Source organism: Bubalus bubalis, chromosome 1 (assembly GCF_019923935.1).
Source record: "Bubalus bubalis isolate 160015118507 breed Murrah chromosome 1, NDDB_SH_1, whole genome shotgun sequence".
Taxonomy (NCBI): Eukaryota; Metazoa; Chordata; class Mammalia; order Artiodactyla; family Bovidae; genus Bubalus; species Bubalus bubalis.
The window spans coordinates 48,627,669-48,648,789 of NC_059157.1; positions in this window are offsets into that span (position 1 = coordinate 48,627,669).

Here is a 21,121-nt window from a genome sequence, read left to right on the forward strand (position 1 = left end):
TATTCCCCACCCAGTCATGGTGCCCTAGTCTCCTATATTACAGGAGGGTGATTCAGCAGTAAAGAATCTACCTGCCAATGCAAGAGACATAGGTTCGACCCCTAGGTGGGGAAGATCCCCTGGTGTAGGAAATGGCAACCCACTCCAGTGTTCTTGTCTGGAAAATCCCATGGACAGAGGAGCCTGGCGGGCTACAGCCCTTGGGGTCGCATAGAGTCAGAGAGGACTTAGCAACTGAGCACACAGTAGTGGTTACTTATGTTACAGCCAAGTTGATTCAGAGAAGTCATTTCGGTGTTTCTGTGGAATCAAAAGGTGCCATGACCACCTGACCTTCTGGGCTAGGGTTGGCCTTTTTTTTTATGTCAGCAGGGATCATGGTAAAGACGTGAATGCCTCGGCACAGAGGCTGACGCCAAGAGCATGAGGATTCAGCGAGGCCAGGGCCAGGATGGGGTGCCCCTGTGACAGCTGGTGGCACAGGAGCTTATCCTGGGCTCTGGACGTCCAAGAGCTGCAGCACCAAGGAGCCAAGCGTGACATCTCATTTCACAGAGTCCTGCTGGGTGGACTTGTGGATTTTCTCTCATCATCCTCTCTCCAAAACACGCCGCCGCCTTCAGTCACACCCATTCCGGACCCCAGGATGGAAGAATGTTCTTGTCTTGGCCTTGATCCGGGTCTTCTCTATTGGGCATTTGACATCTGTTGGGACATTTGTTGTTCAGTCACTCAGTCATGTCTGACTCTTTGCGACCCCATGGACTACAGCACGTCAGGCTTCCCTGTCCTTTACCATCTCCCAGAGCTTGCTCAAACTCATGACCACTGAGTGGGTGACGCCATCCAAACATCTCATCCTCTGTTGTCCCTGTCTCCTCCTGCCTTCAATCTTTCCCAGCATCAGGGTCTGTTGTGACCGGGTGGAGTCGTGGCAGGGCTGGGGGTGGGCGGTAACTTTAACCCAGTACTTGATTCAGATTTCCTAGTCTCCCAAACTTTCTCAGCTTCAGCTTTCACTAGCGAAACCCGACCATTCATATGGAGTGTGTCTGAGCCTGAGAATCGGCATCGCCATCTGCAAAAAGGCAGACGTGTGTCCTGCTGGGCCCCCTGACTCTGGGGACTGATGTGGGGCTGGGTGAGGAGCAAGGTGAAGGAAGGGTGCTGGAAGGAGAGCCCACCAGAGCCACATGCACTGTGATGAAGACTTTAAAATCGATTCCAAGTAAGAGAGGAGGCACTGGGGCATTTTGAACAGGAGGGTGACAGGACTATTTGGGGATAATTTCTAGTTTTAAAGGCTTTCTTTGCTTGTAGCAGACAAAAGCAGAAAGATGGGCACCAGCAGGGAGGCCATGGGGGTAGCCTAAGCAATAGGGTCGGGGTGGGGAAGGCAAGGAAGGGGTGAGGATGGAAGGGGCGAAAGATGAGACAGAGGAGATGAGACTTGGTCCTGCAGCAGCCAGACCCTCTTAATACTCAACCTGGCAGTTAAGGGTTAATTCTTATTCTATCGGAAGGCATTCTCTTGGGCCTTCCTAGAAGGCAGGCAGTGACCCGGTGGTGCCTGCGTCAGGCAGAATGGGGAGGATTTATGCACGGAAGAACTGAGGCTTCTCCTCGACCTCCCTTAAATTAGTCACCATCAGTCAGCCGGCAGCCTGAACTCTTGAGCCCCTTTCAGGGAGGCCTGCCTGTTGCTGAGAAGAGGAGAGAAGAATCTGGCCTCGGTTCAAGAGGACCAATGTAGGGAAGACGGAAAAGAAACAAGACAAAGCTCATCGCCATATGAAATGCAGCATTCAGAGAGCACAGCTCCTAACCGTGTCTAACTCAGCACATGGTTTTACAAAGTTGCACCTCCGCTCATCCAGTCTCCAAATGAAGGGCATGCTGTGCTTAGCTTTTAACAGGTGACATGTTTCCACTGGAGACATTGATCACCATGTGTTGAGGTTTATAAGGTCAGTGGTTTTGGTGGAAAAGGGTTTTGTTTTTTTTTTCCCCTAAGTGATGGGAAAATGTTTCAATAGAAGACAGCACGAGGATGAAACTTTATTTGGTTTTTGGCATTGAGGAGAGAGTTGCAGAGAGTAAAGCTGTTATGGAATTGCTTTAAGGTCTTGCCTGTTAAGCCTAAAAATAGTGTATCACTAGCAAAACAACTGTGCAAGATGCAAAATTCCTGGGTAACATTTAAGGAGGCTTTCAATTACAAGAATCAGGGCTTTATTATCCTATATAACAAGAGGTTGGAGGTTGGCATGTGCACAGTTGCTAAATTCATCAGTTTATGGACATCAGGGCTCCGTGCCTGCTCACTGAGATTTTCTAGGTTTTTGCCTCATGGTCACAAGACGGCTGCCAGCACTCTATGCACTGTGTTTTTATATCATGGTATCCAAAAGCATAATGTGAGAATGGATACCTCTTTGTGTGTCTATTTTGATCAGGGAGGAAATCTTTCCCAGACAACCCTCGCAGACTTACTCCTCTCACCTCACTGGCCCAAACTGGGTCCCATACCTATTCCTAAATCATTCCTGGCAAGTTATGATTTGCTTCCATAAGACTGGGAATACTGGCTTTGAGTGTATTGCTTCAGTCTCTGAACAATATCCTAAGCTGGGTTTCAAATATATCTAGCAACATGCCATAGTTCTGTAGACAGAATGTTGTGTATCCCCTACCCCCAAGTCATGTGTTGAAGCTCTACATATGTGATGATATGTGATGATACCAGGAAATGGGGCCTTTGGGCCATAAAAGTGGCACTCTCATCATGGGATCAGTGCTGTTTTAAGAAGAGGCCAGACAATGCTCTCACATTCTCTCTGCCATGTGAACACACGGCAGAAGGCAGCTGTCTTCAAGCCAGGAAGCGGGCCCTCACTAAGAACCTGACCGTGCTGACACCCTGATCTCAGACTTCCAGCCTCTTAACCATGGGAAATACGTTTCTCTCATTTAAGCCGCTTAGCCTTTGATATTCTTGTTAGAGCAGCCCACACTGACAAACACACGTAACTTACTGAGTAAGTGGGCCGTGAACCGTGGGCCGGTCATTCGCTCTGTGCTTTGTGCGCTTCACCATACTCTCCTGTGGTAGAGGAGGGGGCTTGCGGGGGCTCAGGGGTAAAGACCCTGCCAGCCAATGCAGGGGGATGCAAATTGCACCCCTGCTGAGGGACGATCCCCTGGAGCGGGAAATGGTAACCCACTCCAGTATTCTCGCCTGGGAAATCCCATGGACAGAGGAGGAGTCTGGCAGGCTACAGTCCATGGGGTCGCAAAGAGTCAGCAACAACTTAATGACTAGAAAACAGCAACATGGGGGAGTGGCGGGGGAGGACAGGTTCACTAGAGACGTGTTTTTAAGGAGAGTCCTGGGAGATTGTTCATTCTCAGTGAAGAATAAGGCAGGCATGCCCAGAGTAAACCAGTGAAAGACTGTTCAGAGGAAATAAGCAATCTCGAATAGAGCCTGGTGTCTTTTGGCTCAGTCCCTGTTTTCTGAAACATTTTAAAACGTCAGGACCCAGATAAGGCTTCTTGGCTCCCTCTCTGAACTGATAGAAAAGTGTGAAAATTTTGATGGCTTAAACCAATAGAAATTTATCCTCACAGTTCTGGAGGTCAGCTGTCCTAGATCAAGGTGTGGCCAGAATTGCACTCCATTCAGAAGCTCGTGGGGAGGTTCTGTTACCTCCTCCAGCTTCTTGTGGCCGCCAGCATTCCTGGACTCATGGCTTCATCATTCCGATCTCTGCCTCCATCTTCACACGGGCATCCTTTCCTCTCTCTGGTGAATGATACTTGCCATCAAATTGGGGACCAATCCATATAATTCAGGATGGTCTCATCTAGGGACCCTTAATTTATTTACCTCTGCAAAGACCTTTTCTCTAAATCAGGTCACATTCATAGCTTCTGAGGATTAGGACATGAGGTCGCCATTTTTGGAGGTCACCGTTCAACCCATGGGATTCCCTGGTGGCTCAGTGGTAAAGAATTCACCTGCAATGCAGAAGATGTGGGTTGGGATGATACCCTGGAGAAGGAAATAGCAATCCACTCCAGTATTCTTGCCTGGGAAACCCCATGGACAGAGGAGCCTGGTGAGCTACCGTCCTTAGGGTCGTAAAGAGTCAGACACAACTTAGCAACTAAACCACCACCACCACCCTTCAACCCACTATAAGCAATATAAGGCTCTTTTGGTTTTATGTGATAGAACCACTACTTGAACTACAATAAGTTAAAGGAAATTTGTGAGTTTATGAAAATGGAAAATATAAAAGAGGTTCTAAGGGCTCAGATGATATCAGCAGGGTTCTTTTCTATCTTTCATTCCCTTTGTCAGCTCTACTTGACTTCATTCTTTCTGCAGGCCTTTCCCATGGGGCTGTGAACATGGCCCCTGCAAGCTCCACATTCATAACCTTGCAGTTAAAGTCGACGATAAGGGGTAGCTGTTAAGAGTGCTATAGAAAATTCCCAAAGAAGACTCTCGTTGGCCGTGCTGAGTCACATGTCCACTTCTACAGCGGAAGGCACGGGGGAGGAACTTTACAATGATTGACAACCCCACTGGAACCATATGGTAGAGTGGAAGCATAGGTCCTTCAAGGAAGTGACATGGAGCAGACAAACAAAATCTGTCTACTGCAGGACATCCTTCCCCCTCCACTACTTGAACGAGGCATAGCTTTCATCTAGATGGTTCCATGCCCCTGCTTTTATGAGACATAAGCAGCAGATAACATATTACATTGAAAATTTGCACCAGGAAATGGGGTGGCGTCTGAAGGGGGATAACTCACTCATGACCCCATGTAAGAAAGACACCTAGGTGGAGTCCCCAGAATACTTGTTGAAGAAAAGCTTATAGGAAACAAGAGCCAGTACCTGTATTTACAGGCTGGTAGGACCTGGAGATAATAACTAAAAGAAAAGTCATGAGTGTTTGAAAATTAGGCAACACACTTCTAAATAACACATAGGTTCAGGAAGAAATCAAAATGGACATTAGAAAATATTTTGAACTGAATGCTAATTAAGTTGTGACACATTAAAGCTTGTGGGAATGCAGCTAAAGGCATACTGGAAAGTGAAAGTGAAGTCGCTCAGTCGTGTCCGACTCTTTGTGACCCCATGGACTGTAGCCCACCAGGCTCCTCCATCCATGGGATTTTCCAGGCAATAGTACTGGAGTGGATTGCCATTTCCTTCTCCAGGGGATCTTCCCGACCCAGGGATTGAACCTGGGTCTCCCGCATTGTAGACAGATGCTTAACCATCTGAGCCACCAGGGAAGTCCTAAGGCATACTTAGGGGGGCATTGATAGCTTTAAATGCACATATTGGTTGGGGTGGTAGGGGGGACCTCAAAAAAAATGAAGTCGACTTAAAGCTCAAAAAGTTAGGGGCTTAGCCTGAAGGAAGGAATTACTGGCTTCTGTAACTGAAAAGTCCAAGTGAGGTTCTGCTTCCAGACACCTAGGTCAGGATGTCAAAAGCTGAGTTAGTAGTGAGCTTGAGTTAGTAGCTGCCCGTTCGGTTTCCCAGCTTACCTGCATGTTGACTGTATTCTCAAGTAGGTTCTCATCATGTAATGTTCAGGCATTGCAGGTTTAAGTCCTCCAAGTTGAGCAGGAGGATAGTTCAAGAGGAATAAGACCGCAGAAGTATATGCCTACCAATTAGAGGTCGTGGTAAGGCCAGTGGTGCAAATTCAAAGGGGACAGAGTCTACAGTCATGGCTGAGGGTAAGGACGTACGTGTGCTCAGTTGTGTCCTACTCTTTGCGATCCCGTGGCCTGTAGCCCACCAGGTCCCTCTGTCCTTGGAATTCTCCAGGCAAGAATACTGGAGTGGGTTGCCATTTCCTCCTCCAGGGGATCTTCCTGAACCAGGGATCCAACCCACATCTCTTATATCTCCTGCATTGGCAGGCTGGTTCTTTACCAGTAGCGTCACCTGGGAAGAGGAATAAATAGTTCTAAATAGCTCCAGCAGTTTTCTCAGTTGATTCTGATTTGCCTGGGTTGGACCACACCCCCACCTCCAAACCAATGAATGCGGCCTTTGGAATCCTATTGGATTTGAGTATGAAACTGATGATTTGTGGACATTTTAAAATTTAGTGATCACTAGGAATCAGCACGTACTCTTAAAAAACAAGCCAATTTCATTAAAAAAAATTTTTTTTTAATTTTTTGTTTCATGCCATGCGGCATGTGGGATCTTAGTTCCCTGAATCCATGCCTCCTGCAGTGGAAGCACAGAATCTTAATCACCGAACCACCAGGAAAGCCCCCCAGTCTCATTTGTTTTTCTTTTGCTTCTTAATTCAAGAGACTTCTTTTTGCATGATTTGATTTCCCTTAGGCATTAGACAGACTATCATGATATCTTTGTGGTGGATAAGATGAAATCTTACTCAATGCATTTAAATCGGATTCAGTTAACCAGCTGGTTGACCAAAGATAATCACGTCACAGTCTTTCTAACTATTTCCCAAGCCATCTGCTTAAAATCTGCTGCTGATCAGTGTGATAGCATGTCTCTTCAACTGATGCTCTTCTGGAGGCTCTCTTTCATGGGTAACCCCTGCTTTTTTTTTTTTTTTTTTTCCTGCTTCTGGCAGAATTTCTTTTCAGTTTTTTTTCCTTGGACAGATGTGTAAGAGAATTTTTTTTTCAGTTTTGAAGATGATATGAAATAAAAAGTGTAAGATAATGCCATAGGTAAGGCAGCATGAGGAATCTGACTAGATTTTGCAGGGATTTAGATGAGGTGAAGCAGTAATTAATACAAAAGTCTGCATTTAGGTTAAAAAAAAAATCCTCCTGTCCAAGTTTAGAAGGTGAGGAAAACATAACTGGCAGGAGCTTATGTGCAAAGTCCAGATCAAAGTTGGCCACAGGGCAAGGAGAATGAATGCAGCCCACACGTCGAGAGACCAGACCACAGTCAGGGCTGTCTAACCACCAGGCCTCCTGCTGGCTCCAGTTCTAACAGTGGGTTCACTTCCTGGGGCCTTTTTTCAAGGCGGGTATTGACCATCTTGCAGACTTTCCAGGTGGCACTAGTGGTAAGGAACCCACCTGCCAATGCAGGAGACTTAAGAGACACGAGTTCAATCCCTGGATCAGGAAGATCCCCTGGAGGAGGGTACAGCACCCTACTCCAGTATTCTTGCCTGGAGAATCCCCATGGACAGAGGAGCCTGGCGAGCTACAGTCCATGGGGACGCAGAGAGTCGGACACGACCGCAAGGACTCAGCATGCACGCACGCACACTGACCATCTTGAGAGCGCTCCAGTCAAGGCATTCCGATGAGTGAGGAATTTGGAATCATCCTGTAGAAATGCTGGATGGAGGAACTGGCTATATTTCGCCCAGGGAATTGGAGATTTTTTAAAAAGAACAGCTGCTCTTAAATATGAAAGGGTTGTCATGTGGAGGAGGAAGCAGACTTGTCCTTGTTACTCCAGAAAATGCAGTAGGAGAATGAGAGGAATTTTTAGAGTTGACTCAGGATGAAAATGTTAATTGCTCAGTCATATTTGATTCTATGTGACCCCATGGACTGCAGCCCACCAGGCTCCTCTGTCCATGGGGATTCTCCAGGCAAGAATACTGGAGTGAGTAGCCATTCCTTTCTCCAGGGGATCTTCCCGGCCCAGGGATCAAACCCAGGTCTCCTGCACTGCAGGCAGATTCTTTACCATCTGAGCCACCAGGGAAGCCCTAACTCAGGATGAGACACTTCCTAATAACTCAAATTATTTAAAAAAATGGAGTAAGCACCCCTTTGCCCTGCTGGTGAGCTCTAGCAGATGTGGGGGGACCTTCTTCAGGCAGAGATGGTAGGTATCTGACTACAGGATCCAGGCCTCCAGGAGTTGGATTTGGGCTTGGCAGGGCAGGTTATCTCTCTGAGATCCTTATTTATTTGTTTGTTTGCATGCCATCAGCTGATGTCCAAGCGAGTCCTGCTAGGGATGGACCTCCATGTGGTGGGATGGGCAGGGAGATGGGCCACCCAGCTCTGGCTCTGATCCAGAACCTCAGACAGCTCTGACAAGTTGGTTCTCTTGGAAAACTTGCAGATGAGCACCCTGGCAGCCCGCCCAAGCACCTGCTCCCTTCAGCTCGATGAGTGTGCTTCCCAAGCCCACGGGTTTCCAAGGAGGAGACAGGGGTGGAAGGGCCGGGTTCTCCTCTGTCGTCCTGGTGAGGTCATACAGAACAGTGGCTCCTGCTCTCAGGGGCTACGTGGATGCAGAAAGGGGGGCTGTATGTGTTCCAGGAAGGCAGTCAGCTTGCCTGCTGAGAACGCCTGAGCCTGGAGAGAGGCAAAGAGGTGAATGGGAAAGACCGGCTTCATGAGGAGGCCGGGACCAGGTTACCTGGGTCTGCGTTCCAGCTCTGCTACTCAGAATTTCCGGCAAGTGACAGCCTCTATGTGCCTCAGTTTCCTCATCCACACAATGGGTGTAGTAACTGCACTTTATAGAATTGTTAGGATGAAATAATGTCATACTTGCAAAACAGTTAAAATAGTGCCCGGAGCACAGAAAGTGCTAAAAAAAAAAAAGTGATAGTTAAAAAATTAAGCTTAGATAGACTTTGGTTCGGGGCTTCCCTGGTGGCTCAGTGGTAAAGAATCTGCCTGCCAATGCAGGAGATGCAGGTTCAATCCCTGGGTCAGGAAGTTCTCCTGGAGAAGGGAATAGCAACCCACTCCAGTATTCTTGCCTGGAGAGTCCCATGGACAGAGGAGCCTGGTGGGCTGCAGTCCTTGGGGTTGCAAAAGAGTTGGACATGACTTAGTGACTAAATAACTCAGGACGGTTTGTTCTTCCCTGGTTCCGCCTCTTTCTGGCTGTGTGACATCAACAAAATTCTGTAAAGCAATTATCCTTCAATTAAGAAATAAATAAATAAATAAAAAGAAAGCATCTCAACCTCCCTGGGCTTCTTTTTTCATCCATGAAATGGGAATGGGAACGACAATCCCACAGGGCCGTGCCGGGCAACGAGTGTAAACTAAGTGAGGTCTGGGCATCGGTCACAAGCACTGCTTACTAAGCAAGACGCTGCGGACAAGCAAGAGTGAATACTTGGCTTCTTGACACTATTTCCCCGCAAGATGCCAATAAAAACAGGTTGAGAGAGTCAGAGATCATGTTTTTAAGAGCTGCAAGGGGGCCTGGAGGGCCAGAGGACCTGTAGTAATAGTAACAGTAACCACTCAGCAGCAGCAGCAGCAGGAATTGACTATGTCGCAGGCCCTGGGCCAAACACTTCACATAACTTATTTTGTTGCATCCTAACAAGTCTGTGAGGCGAGGATGACAATGGTGATGATCATCAGCATTATCATTTTACAGATAAAGAAAGTGAGCCTCAGTATATAACTTGTTCACACAGTAAAACTCAGATTGAAAACGGTATCCGCCCACCCACTCCCCATCCATAATCTGCACCCCTAGGCACAGGGCCTTTGAGCCACTAAAGACTGAATTTCATCAGAACCTAAAGGACCCATGAGGGAAATCTGAGGGTCTTAATGGAACGTGGGACTAAATGAGCCAAGACGGTGACAGAGCTACTATAAAAAGCACGTGTGATCGTTTCCGACAGTGATCAGGTGGACATTTCTGGGTGTGTTCTCCTTGTCACCTCGATGTCATCTACCCCACCTAGGCTTGGCTCTGGATGTTCGAGCATAGCCACATTTGGGTGGCCTGAATTAACTAGAAATTTCCATTGTCCTGGAATGCCTTCAAGCAGAGATAAATGCTTAAAGGCATTCCTTTAAGAAATGTTTTCTTCAAGCAGAGACAAATCCTTGAAATGAGAACACAATAGGTCTGGATATACCTTAGCCTAAGCTCACGGATCCTGGGAACAATGGCCAGCATCCTTTCCTTTCCAGTGTGTCTGCTTCTCGTCTGACTGCCTACAGTGCAGGGGAGGTGAGGAGACCCAGCTTGGGAGGCTGGAGCCCTGAGGGAATCCAGCCTCCACCCTGGGTCCCTGAGGCTGTTGGATGCAATCCGTCAAGCCTGTCTCTTTCTAATGGGGACAAAGTTTTACTGCAAGTTCCAGGCTGTTTTCTGCAGGTAATTTATTCCAAATGGAGCAGCTGACAGAGAGAGAAAGAATGGGAAATGGGATTGACAGCAAGCAGGCCCAAAGGCCAGGATCCCAAACACACAATGGAAATCCAGGAGGGTGGGAAAGCTGCAGTCTAGCATGGAGGAGACTGGAGCCATGAGGTTGGACATCCTCCAGGGGAAGGTCAGAAGAAACACAGGGTGAGAATAAGTGACTTAAGAAGGCAAGTATACATTTATTAAATTTCCTTTTAAAACTTTATTTATGTATTTGGCTGCACTGGCTCTTAGCTGCAGCATGCAATCTTTAGTTGCAGCATGCAGGACTCAGTTCCCCGGCCAGGGATCGAGCCCCGGCCCCTGCATTGGGAGCATAGAGCCAGAGCCACTGGACCACCCGGGCGGCCCACGAAAGCAAGCACGCTGTGAAGACTGCTAAGTGACAGAAAGAATGCTAATGATAACTAACGTTGTTGTGCGTTTATTGAGTCTGGTGTTATACTCCTTCCCAGTCTCATTTTCCATAGATATTCCAGATTACTAGCAGGAATTAAAAAAAAAAAAAAGGTAAAGGATGAACAGGCTGTCAATAGGAAGAGTCAGTTTTTTGTTTGTTTGTTTGTTTCTTTTTTTTTTTTTTTGGCTCTGTGGCTTGTGGGATCTTAGTTCCCTGACCAGCGATTGAACCTGGACCCATGGCAGGGAAAGTGCAGAGCCCTAACCACTGGACCACCAGGGAATTGCCTGGAAGAGGTCAGTTCAAGTCTGACTTTCATACTTTTCAGAGACCAATAATAACCTGTTGATGAAAATTAAGCAATAGTCTATCTATGAAAGAAGTGGAAAATTTTCTTGGAGCCGAATTTGAGGATTATAACCTGGGAAGAGCGTCCCAGGAAGCGCTGAGAACTGTTGCGCCTGTTAGAAGTCAAAACAGTTATTTAAGTGTTTTTGAAATGGAGTACTGTACATTCAATGATGTGTAACTGACAGTTGACACAATCCAGATCTAAGCGCCGTTGTGACCCCTTACGAGATCAAGAAGGAATGTTATCTTTGAGGAGCTGTCTTGTTGATGCTAGGAGAAAGTTGCTCTTTATGGTTGAGCAGGTATTCCTGCCAGCGGGGGAGGACTGGTCAATGCATGAGGCAGACACACAATGCCTGGGTGGGGTGGGGGGAAGGGTGAAGAAGAGTTCATATTTAAATTTTTATTGTCTTGCCATAAAATATGAATTTTATCTCACAAACTGTGGTACACAGAAGTGTTTTGTCCACAGTTTGCAGAAGAGAAAATTCACAGGATTTAAGTATTGATAACTTGCCCAAGGTTACACAGTAAGTGGAAGAGCCAGTATCTGAACTCAGTGTTCTGGGCCCAGAGTGCACTGTGACACAGAGAGCATGAATGGGCAGTTGGCATAAGATGTGTATGAAAACCCCTCTATCGTCCCTGTGAAATCTTCAGTAAAATCAGTATTGCTCACCAATTCTTTTGCTGTAATGGTCTCTTTCTGGGGCCCAGGAAGAGAGATTATGTTCTATCTTGAGATGGACCAGGAATGAACACAAGGGTATGGAAGACATCAAGATCACAACAAAACCGGAACAAGGGGGAGGAAAAAGTCTTTCTAAAGCCTCAAGCAGGGGTAGACTAATCTCTCCACAATAGCCTCTCCTGATGCAGCAAGATCCTGGCATGTCCAGTCCAAGCAAAAGCACAGCTTCGTAGAGGGAAGAGTCTGAACGCATTTGCATATGTGCTCTGTAACACTCAGAAAAGGCTAAGTCAGGCTGCAGCAACAACAGTCCCCAACCCACAATGACTTACAGCTGCAAAAGTTTATTTCTTGCGTAAGTTACATGTTCACCATGGGTAGACTATATTTGGCTTCATGCCATCTTCTTTGGGCTCTAGGCTGAGGAAGCAGCCTCTTTCTGGACCATTGTCCAGCCTGTGGAAGAAGGGAGAAGACACCCAGCAAGCCATGCTGTGGCTCCTAAAGCTTGTGCCCGGACAGGACCCATGTCCCGTGACTTTTGCTTGCGTTTGTTGTCAAGAACAAGTCACATCGTCAAGCCTGATGTTGGTGGTTGGGAGGGGAACAGCAGAGTACCATCTCCTTCAGGAAGGGCCTGCAAATATTTTTGAATAATAGTATAATCCACGACAGTCTCAGAGCTTTAAACCCTTGAGGACAGACCAGAAATTTCACCCTTAGTACCATGACTCAATAAAGTGTCCTTGTCCTTGATCAGAATACATCCTGGGAGGAGCAGGGAGGTACTTGAAGAGAAGCAGGAAGTCACTAGCACCAATCAGAGATGACAGGGGAAAGGGGATAGTGCAGCTTCAGCTGCTAAGTGAAAAGGGTGAGTGCCCTTGGCAGGGAGAAGGGGAGGTCACAGAGAGACCCGTCCAGAAGGAGGGCCCAGTAGAGGAGAGCCTGGCACTGCCCAAAGCTATCGTCTGGTTAGAAAATGGAGCAACTATTTTTCCATGACCCAGTTTTAATACTGTGAGTTTGCAAGAAAGCTGAGGGAGCCAAACTTTAATCTCTAAAGGAGCTTAATTTCTAAAAAAAAAAAAAAAAAAAAAAAAAAAGAGAGAGAGAGACAGAGAGAGAGAGAAACACTTCTCTATAGATAAGTACAGTTCCAATCAAGTCAGAATATAAAAAGCAAGTCAGGGAGGAGAGCAGGTCAGGGTGACTGGCTCGGTCTCCTGAGTTCATGCCCTCTGGGGCTGACAGTCAGAGTGTGAGAAAGCAAAGTAGCGTAAAGGGCTGACATTCAGCTGAGGGGCCTTAGGGACAGCGACCATATTTCTCCACGAAAACCATGGCACACACACTGACAAATATGTTTATATGACCTGGTCCAGAATATTTTAAATTAAAATTGCCATCAGAATCTGGCATATAAGGTCATGGGGCCCATGGAGATCCCTACAGCTCCTAAAACCAAGGGTCCCTCTCTGGAGTGGAACCAGCTGATTTGACCTTTCCATTGGCTCTTTGAGAATCTGAATATTTTTTAAAGGATTCTGGGCCAGCTTCCTAAGATAAGAAGCCCTTTCGAGGAAAGTGGTGGATTGTGTTGGTTAAGAGGCAAAAACGGGTGACATTTCAAGGAAAAAGGAGGTTCAAGTTTAACTCTCATGTTTTCTGGACACCAATAGGTGTGCATAATGAAAAGCCAATTATTCCTGGATGCAGTTAGGGTATATTGGTTCAGCTGCTTTAACAGAGATGAAAGCAGGAGAGACTTAGAGAGAGGGTTCAATTTCCTCTCACCCTGACATTCAAGCCATCCAGGGCAGTCCAAGGTGTGCAGCAGTTCTAATAGGTCAGCCAGGTCAACCCTCCTTGCTGCTTCCTGTGGTCTCCCCCTCGTTGAACTTGCTTCACTATCCCTAAGTCCACTTTCCAGCCCAGATAAAAGGTATGGAGGGCAGGCAGCTTCCCTGAAGGACAGGACCCTGGGGGTGGTACACCTCAGTTCCACAGCATCCCATTTGCTGGAACTTAGTCACATGGGCATGGGCTTCCCTGGTGGCTCAGCTGGTAATGAATCCGCCTGCAATGCAGGAGACCCCGGTTTGATCCCTGGGTGGAGAAGATCCCCTGAAGAAGAGATAGGCTACCCACTCCAGTATTCTTGAGCTTCCCTGGTGGCTCAGATGGTAAAGAAACCGCCTGCAATGCGGGAGACCTGGGTTCAATCCCTGGGTTGGGAAGATCTCCTGGAGGAGAGCATGGCAACCCAATCCAAAATTCTTGCCTGGAGAATCCCCATGGACAGAGGAGCCTGGCAGGTTACAGTCCATGGGGTTGCAATGAGTCAGACACTGAAGCACAGCACAGTCACGTGGGCATAGCTGGCTGCAGGGGGAGCTGGGAAATGTAGTCCAGCGGGCACTTCTGCACCTCGTAGGAGGAAGGGAGGGTAGATCCTGGGGAAGCATGCTCAGTAAACAGTATATGATATCCATCCCTGAGTCAATAAAGAAAAATTGCATGTTGTTTAAGATCGCTGAATGGGATGCTATAGCTAATAACTACAATTGTGACTATTTCTCAAAATGAAAAGAATTCATTCATAGTCTTCTGCCTTGGGGCCTCTCTTTGGTACCTCCAAAGGTACCAAAGATAGCCGGTACCTCCATAGCCGGTCCCTGGCATGGCAGACCCAGAGGGAGAGGATCTTGGTGAACTGACCCATTGGCCATGTGTTGTCTAGTCCCAAAGTCCCCCTTTCAGGGTAGCCAAGCCTTCAGAGGTCCTGAGTTGCACCATGACCTGGGGCAAAATGAGAAGATGGAGCTTGAGATGGAGCCCCTCCCCGACTGCATGCCCTGGACCCCAAATGGTGCTGTTGGGACTGCAGGAGGATTCAACACACCTCTCATCAAAACTGAGCTTTCTGTTCCCTCTCAGGGTACACCTGAGAATATTGGATTGAGTTGCCATGCTCTCCTCCAGGGGATCTTCCCAATCCAGGGATCAAACCCCAGTCTCCCGCATTGCAGGCAGATTCTTTACCATCTGAGCCACCAGGGAAGCCCAAGAATACTGGAGTGGGTAGCCTATCTCTTCTCCAGGGGATCTTCCCCACCCAGAGGAATGAGACATCTTCCTCTCCTCCATCCCTTCCCCATCTCTCTCTTTCTGCAGGTATAACTCCAAACTCCTCCTGATCCCCTGCCCCATGGATAACCAAACAAAAGCACCGAGTAACTGGCAAGATAACCCACTTAAAGGCGAGTTTGTGTTTGAGCATCTTACATGGCCCCTTATCCCCTTTCAAGCCAGGGTTTGTAATTCTTTGCCAGAGAAGCAAGCTGGCTTACCACTGTCCCTAAACTCTTAACATCTTGTCCAGGGCTTTTCCAGTGGTCAGTCGGAGTCCCATTAGAGTCCCCATCCCCACGGGCACTTGGATTTCCAGGGTAACTGCAGCACCTTCCTCCGCGGTCCAGGCAGACGCCTCACAATGTCAGCGAAGCGGGCCGGCTGTCCGCGGGCCGGCGGGGCGCCAGTGACAGCGGGGAGGGAGAGTCTGGGATGACGGCAGGAGGCCTAGGGCAGAGTTAAGCCCTGCTAAAAACGGCAGAGGAGACAGGCTTTGCACATCGGAAGGACGTTCAGATAAGCCTGGCCTCCTCCCCTTCCTGAGGGCCCTGGAGCTGTCTGGGAGCTGCGTCCTGGGCAGCCTGACGTTCCCCCTCTGGGCATTGCACTGGGGGCTTCCTGAGGACATGGGTGGATGGGCAGGTGGAGGAGGGGTGGGGAGAGGGGAGGGGAAGAAGAAGCAGAGGGGATGGGAGAGGGAGGGAGGAGCAGGGGGAGGGAAAGGTGGGAAAGGAGGGGGGAGGGAGGAGGGAAGGAGGAGGGAGAAAGGAGGAGAGAAGGGAGGAGGGAGGGGAGGAGGGAGGGAAGAAGGGAGGGGAGGGTGGAGGGGAGGAGGGAAGGAGGAAGGGAGGAAAGAAGGGGAGGAGGGAAGAAGGGAGGAGGAGGGAGGGGAGGAGGAATGGAGGAAGGAAGGAGGAGGGAGGGAGGAGGAAAGGAAGAAGGGAGGGAAGGGTGGAGGGGAGGAGGGAGGGGAGGAGGGAGGGAGGAAGGGAGGAAAGGAGGGGAGCAGGGAAGAAGGAAGGAGGAAGGAAGGGAGGAAAGAGGAGGGAGGGGAGGAGGAGGGGAGGAGGGAGGGAGGAAGGAGGAGGGAGGGAGGAGGGAGGGAGGAAGGAAGGGAGGAAGGAAGGGAGGAGGAGGGGAGGGGAGGAGGAAGGGAGGGGAGGAGGGAGGGAGGAAGGTCATGCTGGAGAAACCAATCTGGAAAGACTACATACTGTATGATTTCAACTAGATGACATTTAATAAAAGGCAAAATTGCAGAGAAAATAAAAAAGATCAGTGGTTGCCTGGGGTAAGGGGAACAGAAGTACAGAGACAAAGCAGAGATGATTGTTTAGGCTAGGGAAAATACTCTGTGTGATATTATAATGATGGCCACTTGCCTATACATTTGCCCGTAGAAAGGACAATACCCAGAGTTAACCTTGAAGTAAAATTACAGACTTTGAGTGATTATAATGTGTCCATGTAGGTTCATCCATGGTAAAAATACACATATGCCATTTTGATGACTGATGTTGATAATGCGGGAGGCTATGCATGTGTATGGGAAATCTCTGCACCTCCTTCTCAATTTCACCATAAATCTAGCACCTCTCTTTAAAAAATTAACTCTCTTAAAAAATCAGAAAGTCGGTATGATGCTGATCAGAGGGAAAAGCACGTGTTGGCCGCAGTGTTGTGAGATGCCTCTCCTGGCGGGCTGTCTCTACCTTCTTCCCCCAGTCATTCACACAATAGCCAGTGTGTGAGAGGCCCACCAATGGGCACAGATTTTTCACTAGACAGGGAAAGTAGACCGTAACGCGGCCATTTACCCCCTTCTGCAGAAGAAAACAATTAGGTCATGATGACAAAGCAAGGTCCAGAGAAGTTAAATAGCTTGCCTGAGGGGCTTCCCTGGTGATCCAGTGGTTAGGACTCCACACACCGTGGCAGGAGGCCCAAGTTCAGTTCCTGGATCCCTGTTCGGGAAACTAAGATCTCACAAACCCCGAGGCATGGCCAAAAAAATAAAAAAGCTTGCTTGAGGCCACCCAGCCAATGGCATGCTTGTATTCCAACCCCCAGTCTCTCTAATACCAAGGATTATATTTTTGCCATCAGTTCTCCTAACTGCATTTTGCCCTTGAGTTGTCAAGAGTAAAATCTATAGGGGGAGAATCTATCTCTTTAGCTACTCTGGACTATCTCACACTGGATTCCAGTAATAACATCTCCTCAAATACAGTGGCTCAAGTGGGATAAAGATTTATTTCTGTCATGAAATAGTCCAGACAAGGAGTACAGGGGCGCAGCTCAACTGTGTGTGGAGCCAAGACATTTTCATCCTTTGCTGTTCCATCCGTAAGCAGCTTCTCCTTGAACAAATTGTCAGGGATGGCTCTCCATCACCTCCACATTCCAGCCCATGAAAAAGGGATGAAGCAGGAAGGGAGTATGGGTGTCTTTGAGAAGCTGCACGTTCAGTTTCTGCTCACATCCCAGTGACCCAGCCTGACCACACAGTTGGTCATAATTGTAGCCTACAAGCGAGGCTGGAAAACATCATCTTTTTAACTAGATTACTCAAGCTGACAACAAAGGTACGTCTAGTCAAGGCTATGGTTTTCCCAGTAGTCATGTATGGATGTGAGAATTGGACTATAAAGAAGCTGAGCACAGAAGAATTGATGCTTTTCAACTGTGGTGTTGGAGAAGACTCTTGAGAGTCCCTGGGACTGCAAGGAGATCCAACCGGTCTATCCTAAAGGAAATCAGTCCTGAATATTCATTGGAAGGGCTGATGCTGAAGCTGAAACTCCAATACTTTGGCAACCTGATGTGAAGAACCGACTCATTGGAAAAAGACCCTGACGCTGGGAAAGATTGAAGGCGGGAGGAGAAGGGGACGACAGAGGATGAGGTGGCTGGATGGTATCACCGACTCGATGGACATGAGTTTGAGTAGGCTCTGGCGGTTGGTGATGGACAGGGAGGCCTGGCATGCTACAGTCCATGGGGTCACAAAGAGTTGGACACGACTGAGCAACTGAACTGAATTGAACTGAACTGACTCAAGCTGAAACTTATGTTACTGTGGAAGGGAATAAAGGATATCGTGGAAGACAATGGCGGTTCCTATCACAAAGTTAATAGAGGAGATTTCCTTAATCAGAGCACATACAGAAGAGATGCAAGTTTGCCTGGGAAGAGAGAATAACCAGGATTGGGGATTCTCTGATCTGTTTCCACAACGTGTGCTCTTGGTCTTCACAGTGACTGCCCTAGTTTGGGTCCTGAAGCCTCTGGACTGTTTCACTTGTTTCATAATAGGTCTTTTTAGCTCCTGTTTCTTTCTCATATAATTCCCTACATCACCAACAATATTCTAAATGGTATCCTAAAAATCAAATCTAATTGTGTCAGTTCCCTACTTAAAATCTTTTGATGGCTTCCCACTGCCTAGAGGGCCAAGTGCAATCTGCTGAGCCAAGCACTGGAACCCTGGTCAACTTTTAAATTTTGTATCTTATTTATTTATTTGTTTATTTTCGGCTGTGCTGAGTCTTTTTGCTGTGATGCTTTCTCTAGCTGCGATGAGAGGAGGCTTCTCTTCACTGTGGTGCACAGGCTCCTCGTTGCCGTGGCTTCTCTTGTTACGGAGCACAGGCTCTAGGCATGTGGGCTTCAGAGTTATGGCATGTCGGTTCAGTAGTCATGGCTGCCAGGCTCTAGAGCACGGGTTCAATAGTTGTGGTGTACAGACTTAGTTGCTCCATGGCATGTGGGATCATCCCAACCAGGGGTCAAACCCGTGTCTCCTGCATTAGCAGGTGGACCCTGGTCAACTTTTAACTCTCATCTTTGACCACCCTCACATCTTTACCCTAAGCTGTAGGCAGATGGAGACAATCAGTTCAGTTCAGTTCAGTCGCTCAGTCGTGTCCGACTCTTTGTGATCCCGTGGACTGTAACACACCAGGCCTCCCTGTCCATCACAAACTCCCAGAATTTACTCAAACTCATGTCCACTGAGTTGGAGGTGATGCCATCCAACCATCTCATCCTCTGTCATCCCCTTCTCCTCCCGCCCTCAATCTTTCCCAGTGTCAGGGTCTTTTCTAATGAGTCAGCTCTTCACATCAGGTGGCCAAAGTATTGGAGCTTCAGCTTCAACATCCGTCCTTCCAATGAATATTCAGGACTGATTTCATTTAGGATGGACTGGTTGGATGGAGACAATAGTAATTCTCAAAATGCCACACACTCCTGCTTGTATTGTATGTTTCATTGACCTTGTGTATGATGCTCCTTCTGCCTGGAAGCCTATTCCCTGCTCTGTCCTTTAGGTCAACTCAGTCTTAAAGGGCTGAGGCTCAACATGTAGCTTCAGTGTTTTCCTCTTCTTTGAGCCCCCCAGGTAGGGTCGGTCACCCAGAATGTGGTGAGAAGTTGGGGGGACTTGGAGGCAGACACCCTGGATGCAGAACCCACGTCTGCCACTTACTAGCCAGGTGAAGCTGAACAATTTCTTAAACCTTATTTTTCTAAACTATAGGGTACAGCTAATCATACCTACCTCATGTCATTATTATGAAAATTAAATAAGATTTGCATATATGATTCCTGAGCCATCAAAGGTGTTCAACTCATGGAACTGTTATTAAAATTATTACTCTGAGTGAGTTGGGATAAAGCTAAGCTACTGTAACAGAAATACCCTAATAAAACATGTGGGGAAATGGAATGATTTTTCTCTTGGGATAGGTTTGGGTTATATGGGTGAATACTTGTCAAAACTCAACTGTTATACACTTAAGTTTTGTGTACTTCATTGTATATAAAATTTTCATCAAGAGGAAAACAAGTATTGGAATCTAGGTAATAACATGCATGCCAATGTACCAAGGAACATATACAGATGTCTGCAATATACTTTGAATTGTGTCCAAAAAGTGAGAAAGTCTGGTGGATGGATAGTTGGGTGAAAAGATGGATAGGCTTATAATTTTTTTTTTTTTGTAGTAAAATGTTAATGGTAGATACAAGCTGTGGGCATATGGCTGTCCATTGTGTAATTTTTTAAACTTTGCTATATGTTTGATATTTTTCATAATAAAAATAAATAAAAAGACACCATCATAAAGTCATTTTTAAATTATAGTTGTTCTTCTCCCCCTCAAGTAACAGTGCCAAAGTGAGCATGCCAGATTTATGGGCAGTTCTGTTCCATCTGTTCACTCAGGGGTGCCAGGCTTGTGGGCTGGGACTCAATTTTTTCCAAGTTGTCAAGTCATTGCTCCATTATCCTCCAGACTCAAGGACATCGTCCTCATCTGTGGCCAAAGCTGAATCACTCTGTCGCATTCCAAGAGAAAGAAAGACTAGAGGGGGCACACCCATCTCTTAAAGCCGACACCCCGCTGTGGACGGCAGGACTTTTGTCTACAGTCCATTGTGAGAACTAAGTCACATGACCACATGCCACGGTACAGGAGGCTGGGAAATAGCTAACTCTATTGGTTAGGAAGAAGGAGAGTATCCCCACCCTGTGTTCTCTGAGAACACACCAGACAGCCATTCATCACACTGTAGTCATTTGGATCCTGCAAACTCCTTGCTGATAGAAATAGTGTTTTGCACATCTTGGAATCATCAAAACCAAATACAAGGCCTGAAATGAGAAAGGTGTTGAAGAAATGTTTGCTAAATGAATTAGTGCATGAAAATAAAACTGCATAAATAAATGAGATGAGCAATGAATAGTGCCTTTTTTGGACCATACATTTGTTAGTATGTATCTACTTTTATTGGTGGAAAGCAAGTCATCTCTTGATATTGTAGACCTATAATATGTCAGCTCATTCAAATCAAGTAATTCTTTATTGATTTAGGCTTCTTTCCCATCCCTCCTCTTTTCTCAAATTTTATCTTCACGAGGGACAAGACTTTTATAAAGTTTACCAAACAACCTACATGCCTTGGAAGAAAAAGATTTAACCTGATTAAGAATGGAAACTCTTTTCCACATTATTAAAGGAATTGAATAACACAAATTTGGATTAAAATAATGTGAGATGGCATATGAAAATTGTCTACTTATGACAATGAGCTCATAACATTTCTACTGGTTACCATTTTTTAAAAATCTATGTAAGTGCTTAGAAGTAATATAGCTGTGTTTCTTCCATTATATTCTGTAATTCTAACTTTCCCTAACTCGTATTGAATTCTTTGCGAGTTGATCCAAATTATTGTGTTTTTAACTGCACTTCGCCAACATTTAATCAGAGATTTAAAGAAACATGATACTATTGTAGATGGCATTTAGCTCAAGTATTAATTGGATCACTATTGAAAAAATAGAATAG